Here is an 8,505-nt window from a genome sequence, read left to right as displayed (position 1 = left end):
AATTTCTGTAACCAAGCTGTAAATCTCCTTGTCTCATGCGCCCTGCTACCTCAGGGTCCGGCGCGCACAATAAATAAATAAACAAAGACTGTTGCTACGAGACATGCAGACACCACAATGCAGGCTCCCGCACAGAGACTAGGGAGAGGGACCATAGTAGGAGGGAATCTTTCACTAGGACAGGGATGACTTTACACCCACAATAGAACAGCTCACAGACTGACTTGATGGGCCTCATTACGAGTAGGGCGGTAAGGGGTTAACGGCGCAGGTAAAGGTGCCCGAGCTGTTAACCCCTTACTGCCCTATTACGAGGTCTGCTCGCGGGACCCGCTAAGGTCGCCTGGTTTTACCAGGCGTCCTTAGCGGGTCCCGCGAGCAGCCCAGCATGCTAACAACGGGCCCATCATTAACGGACCCGTTGTTAGCATGCTCCCCATTCCCATTAAGTCCTATGGGGGCTCGAATGGGGATGTACCTGGTCCGGGTTCCCTGAATGGAGAAATAGTGGGCCCTCCAAGGTTGGAATGGCCCGGTACTTCCCCATTCAGGGAACCCGGACCCGGTACCCAGAATGGAGGTAGACATGCCGCAAAAAGCGGCATGGTTACCTCCTTCCTCGTAATGAGGCCCAATGTGTTCAATCCTATCTGTTACACAAGAACCGAATAAGGAATCACATGTAGGGGTTACCAGAGATTACAAGACTTTCTCTTTTCTCGTAGATACGGGGGCCACCAGATCCTGTATTAGTAAATGGAGACACCCTATGTCAGGCATTGCCATGAATGCTCAAGGTTTCTCTGGGGCTACAGATTTGGATCTGTTTATTGACGAACTGCCAATCTCCATTGGGAAGCATGACCTTACCATGCGACTGTTATATTCCCGCCAGACGCCAGTTAACATAATGGGAAGGGACATGGTGAGTAAACTCAACATAACCATCTCGTTCAATGAGCAAGGGATTGTGTGTTCGACCCCAGCAATACACTATATGAATGCGTGAGAATGTATCCATGCCATTTGTGGTTAGACTGTACAGAGGGGTGTGCCCCTGGACCCTGAGGTATTTCAATATGGGGTGGAAGTGCTGTTAGCATGGCTTACAGGGATACAGGGCAAGCTGCTTCACTTGCACAACAAAGTTTGGTTCAGACTAGAAATTCTCTTAGACGAGGAAGAAGGACAGGTGTTCCCACTAGAATTGAAGACAGTTATAATAAGGGATGAGAGAATAGTGTTGCACAGGACTGATGCTACAGGGCAAGCGCGGAGAGCAGTAATTGCAGTAGGAGAAGGGCACAGACTGACTGACTTAACAGACGAATAAATATTGTGGACGACTATTAAGATCTTGAGACAGTATTCTTTATGAGCATTACTTACTGGGTGAGAATTCATTACAGGGAAGTCACACAGAGAATGGCACTGATGAAAAAGGCGCCATTTCCATTTCTTGAGGAAGATCTGGCGCAAGTACCAAGCATACTGTGGAGCAACAGCCCATATGACTTTGGCCTGTTGAAAGGGGTAGGAGCTATTAAATATAAGCTTAAGCCATGGGCGATTCTGCCGAGAGAAAAGCTATACCCTCTATCTAGGGAGGCAGACAAAGGTATTTCTGAAACAATTTCCGCACTAGTGCAGCAGGGAATTTTAATACCATGCAAATCTCAATGTAACACGGCTGTGTACCAGGTGAAAAAGGCGACATAGAGATTGTGGTGTTTTATTCAGGATTCGCGCCATTTGAACAACATTGCTGAAGCAGAGTTTCCTTTAGTTCCCAATCCAGGAACAATCCTATGTAGTTTTCTGCCAGAAACCACTCATTTCACGGTGACAGACTTGCAGAAAGCATTCTTCTTTTTCCCACTCCACGAAGAATCACAGGAATTGACATAGTTTCTATATAGAAATTTAAAAAAAGAAAACACAAAGAGACTTCCTCAGTTGTGCATTTAGACAGCACGGTTATTCAATACGTGGACGACATTTTCATATGCAGCAGGTCAGAGGAACAGTGTCGGAAAGATTCAATGCCGCTGTTGACAGTATTCCCAGAAAAGGGGTACAAGGTGGACAAGGCCGAAATTACAGTATTGCCAGAAAGAGGTCTTGTATATTGGACAGTTAATATCTCAAAAGGGGAGGAAGGTGACCCCTGAAAGAGCAGAGGGGATCTTCAGAACGCTGCCATCAAAGACTGTGAGGGAAATGCAGGAGTTCTTAGGTATTTGTAATTATTGCAGGGCCTGGGTATTTGACTACATTACATAAACTACATCTCTTTTAAGCAGGGTCAAGGAAGCCCAGAGGCAGGGTGGTAAACTAAAGTAGACAGGTGAGATGACAGAAGCATTCGAAGAACTAAAAGGGGCAATATACACAGCGCCAGTATTGGGGATTGCTGACTACAATGAAAAATTGTATCTGTTTTCGCACATGAACAGAGTGGTGATGACAGCAATTCTCACACAGAAGACTACCCTACGGTACAAACAGATAGCTTACTACAGTGGGCATTTAAATCCAGTAAAAGAAGTCATTATCCTTGCGAAAAAGCAATGGCCTGCTGCTGCCGCAGTAGAGAAATCGGCAAGTGTTACGATGGGCTGTAGCACCACTCTATAAGTGGAGCAAGCCTAGGAGCACATTGACCATCCAGAGAGCATCTGGATATGGGGTGGTTAACTTGAATTCAGCTATAAAAGTAGAGAGGTGTAGAATTGTAAACCCAGCGACATTTATAGCAGAACCAGTAGAAGAGGGGGAGGGACTATGTACACAACTGTACTACGTATACAGAATATTATGACGACATTCCCAGAGCGAGGGAGAACGCCCTCGGGTGAGGGGAAGTACTCTTTATTGAAAGGTCCTCAACTATTGACCAGACGACAGGAGGGAGAACTACTCGGATGGCAGTTGTGAAGTTAAAACAGAGCAGGACATTTGAAGAAGTGGCAAGCGTGCGATTACCCTCACATTTTTCAGAACAAGCAGTAGAACTGGTTGCACTCATAATAGCACTAGAAGCGCATGAGGATGAGGAGATCACAGTGTACTCCGACTAGGTGATGTCAACAGTACATGCAGGACGGTCACGTTGGAAAAGGCAGGGCTTTCGACATGCTGACGGTTTGCAAGTGCAGTACGTGCCCCTTTTGAACAGGCTCATGGATGCGCTGCAGCTCCCATCAGCCATTGCGGTAGTGAAATGCCAAGCCCACACAAGGGTGAAGGATATGGTTTCCAATGGCAATAAAGCAACAGACACAGAAGAAAAGCAAGCATCACATTCTTTAGAAATAAATGAGTTTGACACTACACACAATAAACACATGCGAGCACTCAGCATGATTTTGCAAGAAGGGTATAGTTCATTACACGTTGCCCAAATAATAGCGTTCCAGGGATGAGCACCAGCAGAAGAGAAGGAGTTATGGATAAAAAAAGTGGTGCTCGATATCCCCCACATATGCGATGTGGCAGCAGGAGAGCACCGGAAAACAGGTTATTGCTGTTACATTTTTGCAAATAGCTCTCACGCAGCTCCACTACCCATCCCACCCCAGTAAAGATGTTCTTGCAGCACATATAGTGGAAGACTACACCACTGTTTTTTAGCCCATCTGCGCCATTGCAAAAGGGGTCCAGCCATATGCAAATCAGTCAGGTACTGTCATGAATGGGAGCAGCCCTGTCCAAACTGCTAGGCCATGTCCCCTCTGCATGGAAACACAAGCAACCCCAGACATGTTTCAGCCTTGTTTGGCCTCCTCAGTGAGGTGCAGCTTGGTTCCCTATGGCGCAGTGAGCAAGGGACCCATGTCTGGCCATACCCTCTCTCACATAGGGAGACAAACTGAAACCAAAAAAAGTGATGGCTGGAAGGTTTTGAATTAATCTAAACCACTGGCATTGGTCTGGGCAACCTTCCACACCACTGTTTAGTAGCCTGTCTGCGCCTTTGCAAAAGGGGTCAGCCATATGCCCAAACGTGGGTCCAGTGCCTGCTGGGCCTAGAGACCCAAGCTACTCCTCACTGATGAGGCCCAACAAGGATATAACATGTCTGGGGATGCTTGTGGTCTTGTGCAGAAGGGATGTGACCAAGCAGTTCAAGCTGGACTGCCCTTTTTGCTGTGGGACCAAGCCTTATTTGTATATGGTCTTTCCCCTTTTGTAATGGCTTGGCAGGTGAAGAACGATGGTCTGGAGGGTTGCCCAGAGCAAGACCAGAGGTTAAGAGTAATTTCTACACGTTCCAGCCAACACCTCCTTTGTATTGCTTAGTCACCCCAAGTGGAACGGGTCTGCCCAGATGTGGGTCCCATGCCTGCTGGGCCTAGAGACACAAGCTACTCATCACTAATGAGGCCCAACAAGGATATAACATGTCTGGGGATGCTTGTGGTCTCGTGCAGAAGGGATGTGACAACGCAGTTTGGGCTGGACTGCCCCTTTTAGGGTGGGACCAAGCCTGATTTGCATATGGTCTTTCCCCTTTTGTAATGACTCGGCAGACAAAGAACGGCGGTCTGGAGGGTTGCCCAGAGCAATGCCAGCAGTTAAGAGTAATTCTAAACCTTCCAGCCATCTCCTCTTTTGCTTTGCTTAGTCACCCAGAGTGGAACGGGTATGCCCAGACGTGGGTCCTGTGCCTTCTGGGCCTAGAGACCCAAGCTACTCCTCACTGATGAGACCCAATAAGGCTAAACATGTCTGGGGATGCTTGTGGTCTCGTGCAGAAGGGATGTGACCTAGCAGCTCAGGATGGGCAGCCGCTTTTGGGCTGGGACCAAGCCTGATTTGCATATGGTCTTTCCTCTTTTGTAATGGCTTGGCAGGCGAATAATGATAGTCTGGAAGGTTGCCCAGAGCAATGCCATAGGTTAAGAGTGTTTCTAAACCTTCCAGCTATCACCTCTTTTGTTTTGCTTAGTCACCCCGAGTGGAATGGGTATGCCCAGACGTGGGTCCTATGCCTGCTAGGCAGAGAGACCCAAGCTACTCCTCAATGATGAGGCCCAACAAGTCTGAAACATGTCTGGGGATGCTTGTGGTCTCATGCAGAAGGGATGTGACCAAGCAGTTTGGGCTGTACTCCCCCTTTTGGGGTGGGACCAAGCCTTATTTGCATATAGTAAACTAATATTTTCCATACCACACTGCGCATATACTAAGAACGATCTCAATTTGTGTATCCCAAATTTGAATGCAATAATAGCTGATAATAGCCAACATGTGTTTCGGCCAAACGTTATTCTTCTGGGCTATTGAATTGAATACAATATCATCAGCATATTGTTACACACAAGCGTTGGGAATATCCACAATCACAGGTTCGGGTGGCAGGGTGGAACATACACAATTAATTTTCACGATGAAATAATGTCAAGACAAAATAAAACACATTTACCAGTCATTGGTCCATAACCAATGAATAACCAAGTCAACAAAATGACAACATAGGGAGAAAAATAATTAAAACAAATAAAGGAAGTGGTGACAGTTGATACATGAATAGTATTACATGAATCAATACAATCCTGCAAACCAATCAGCGTTGTGATCAACGTCGCTGTGTATAGCTTGCCTCTTGACGCCTCTGCGCTAGCCTAGGATCGACTAGCATACTTATCTAACTGACACATATTAGTAGTCTACCTCAGATAAGGGACCCGTACTTTGCTTCCTTGTATTCACTTGAACACTTTGCACATCTGTATTCATGATATTTCTTCAATATTACATGTACTGCAATTTTTGTATATCTACTATGTATGTAACCTAAGCCTAAGTATTCTTGCAACTGCTGCGCCCGGCTACCCCTGGGTTTGGAGCGCATTATCAAATAATAAACTAAACTAAACTTGCCAATATGGGACACCCTTCAGAAAACAAGTTCATACAACGTTCCTTATCCTGAGAAGCAATTTACCAGGGGGTTAACCCTATTGACATACACCATGGAAGTGTCAGCAGGGCCGAGTGTGTAAAACAAGCTTAATGTTACCATGCAATGTAAGGTCTGTGAATATTTAAATATTAAATGAAGTGCTGTGAGATTCACATTATTAATATTGTGGGGATTATTATCCAGACCTGTTCTATAGCTATCTAAAGCAGGCGCGACATGAGCGCTGCTCATGTACACCTACCTGTGCTGACCTCAGTACGAACCCTGTTTGTAAAGGAAAGAAACAGATTCTTTGCCTAAAACAACCAAAACCTTTGCATATCTTGCAACTAACTGAATCATTGAACATTGGCTGCCTTGTGCTAAACTCTAAGAGCGACCATACCGGACTACAAAGGGGTTATTCAAGTCCAGCTGGGCGTAGCGTAGCTGCAGGTTTGGAGCTCACTAATAACGAGCATGGATAATTCTGCAGAAACACAGCCGAATGAAAGAGGGAGGAAAAAGGAAAGTGAAAAATATATACATAAGACAAGGCAAATAATTGTCTCATGTAGTGGCGATCATCAGATCCTGCAATAAGCCACTCCTACCTCTCGTCCCTAGCTGCTTGCCATGTTAACATAATCTAAGGCAGCCGTGCTGGTCCACTCTTAGTTAAACACACTCTGATATGGCCGAAAATAGACGCAGGACATCCAGCCTTTCAGGACGTTGTCCGCCATTTTTAATAGGGCCAATGCCCAGCCCATAAATTTGGTATGTAAGTATATATGAATGAGACCATGCTACCTACACTGTACGTACCCTATGTCTTTGATTTAGATGAATTGCCTTGTTAGACGCAAACATCTATTGTGACCAAAACGCTTGTAAACTTAACCCATAGTCAGTCCCGTTAAATTTCCAAGGACAATAACGAGTATCTACAATGTCCTACTGCGGCCGCCATCTTTGGTGGGGCTAATTCTAAAGTTGTAGTACGTAATGGCATGCTCGACACATATATGGCGCCCAATCATCTTGATACTCAGAATCATTAGTTACTAATTCCAAACACCTCGCCTCTGGTGTTTCCTCGGCATATGTAAAGTGCACATATACAGTTACATATAACATTCATACTCAATATTTTTATCGAAATTAATTCATCACCGTGAATGTACCATGTGTGGTACTACTTCAAAGAACTAAACCAAACCGGAGCAGACATTTATCATAAGCAACTTGAATTGTTGTTCTAAAAAGTGCACAATAAAGACTTGTAATCCATGATATACAATTGCAATTCTAAATGCCCCTCATTTGGGTATGGTTACATATATAGTTTTAATTCACAAAAATACGGAAACCTCATGGTCTGTGTTAAGGCCAGAATATACTGTTCTGTATATACAGATGAGACAAGACTCTATTTGTCTCAACCTCAAGTGTGCAGCACTCCCATTGGTCGCTGAGTGTTTTCTTCCATCCAACCAGGGACCGGCAGGCTTTAGCCAGCCCTCTCAGCAAGGCCCACTGCCTGGAACTGGTTTCTTTCATTTGCTTTTCACTGAGAGTGAGGTCCTGTTTCAACCCTCCTGGCCATCCGTTGTTTTCCTGCACATGTGGAGTTTGTGCCTGGCTGCTGACAATTCCATTAGGTAGGTGCACTTTCTGTGCATTACTGCACCTCCAGGGGAATTATTGAACCTGAAAAATCTAAAATTGAAAAAAAAGAAGAAAATCTAATTGCATAAAATTGCTGGAAAGGACTGTTTTATTTGGCATTTTCATCGTGCTGCCATTTTTTGAGCTTTTTAATACCTGGAGATGCCTTGCTTTTTTGATAGCACAAGTTTTCTCACTATTACCTGCTTATTTGACTGTTTTTTGGCCCTTCCAAGATGGCCACCATGGTTTTCTTTGTTGTGTAGGCAGGCTGTGCTGAACCACCTCTCTGTGTGCAGCACTCCCATTGGTTACTCAGTGTTTTCTTCCATCCAACCAGGGACCGGAAGGCTTTAGTCGGCCCTCTCAGCAAAGACCTGCTTCTAAGGCACCTGTCTGCTCCCTGTCCGCTTCTGAGACGCTAATTGGAGTCCTCCGTGCTCCTTAACCACAATGATGCTGCCACCTCACTCCTCTAAGAATCCGGACTGCCTTGACTTTGCCACCTCCAGAAATATGGGTTAGTTCCCTCCTTATGGACTCACTCCTACCACCTTTGACTATCACTGTTCTTTATGCTTGTTACTCCCACATTGTCATCCTGATACGCAGTGCTTCCTAAAACCCTTTGCTAACATCTGAATCCCTGATTGGAAAGTCAAATCTTGCTGTTTTTCCTTTTTGCTAAAGAGTCAAATCTTGCTGTTTTTCCTTTGTGTTAAAAACTCAAATCTTGCTGTTTTTGCTTTGTGTTAAAAAGTCAAATCATGTTATTTTTGCTTTGTGCTAAAGGGTCGAATCTTGCTGTTTTTGCTTTGTACTAAAAAGTCAAATCTTGCTGTTTTTGCTTTTGCTAAAAAGTCAAATCTTGCTGTTTTTGCTTTGTGTTAAAAAGTCAAATCTTGCTGTTTTTGCTTTGTGCTAAA

At 44.9% G+C, this 8,505-nt stretch overlaps 1 long non-coding RNA gene across 1 annotated transcript in view; it reads right to left on the bottom strand.

Annotated features, from left to right (window-relative positions):
* Window positions 1-1,716: 1,716 nt before the first annotated feature.
* LOC138472959 (uncharacterized) overlaps window positions 1,717-8,505 on the bottom strand; it is a 239,240-nt gene continuing 232,451 nt past the window's right edge. Inside the window, exon 3 of the long non-coding RNA XR_011268700.1 lies at window positions 1,717-1,911. This is a non-coding gene — a long non-coding RNA (uncharacterized lncRNA). The remainder of the gene's footprint in view (window positions 1,912-8,505) is intronic.

The sequence above is a fragment of the Ambystoma mexicanum genome, chromosome 8 (assembly GCF_040938575.1).
Source record: "Ambystoma mexicanum isolate Mex_15411 chromosome 8, UKY_AmexF1_1, whole genome shotgun sequence".
NCBI lineage: Eukaryota > Metazoa > Chordata > Amphibia > Caudata > Ambystomatidae > Ambystoma > Ambystoma mexicanum.
This window is presented reverse-complemented; position numbering and strand designations above follow the sequence as displayed.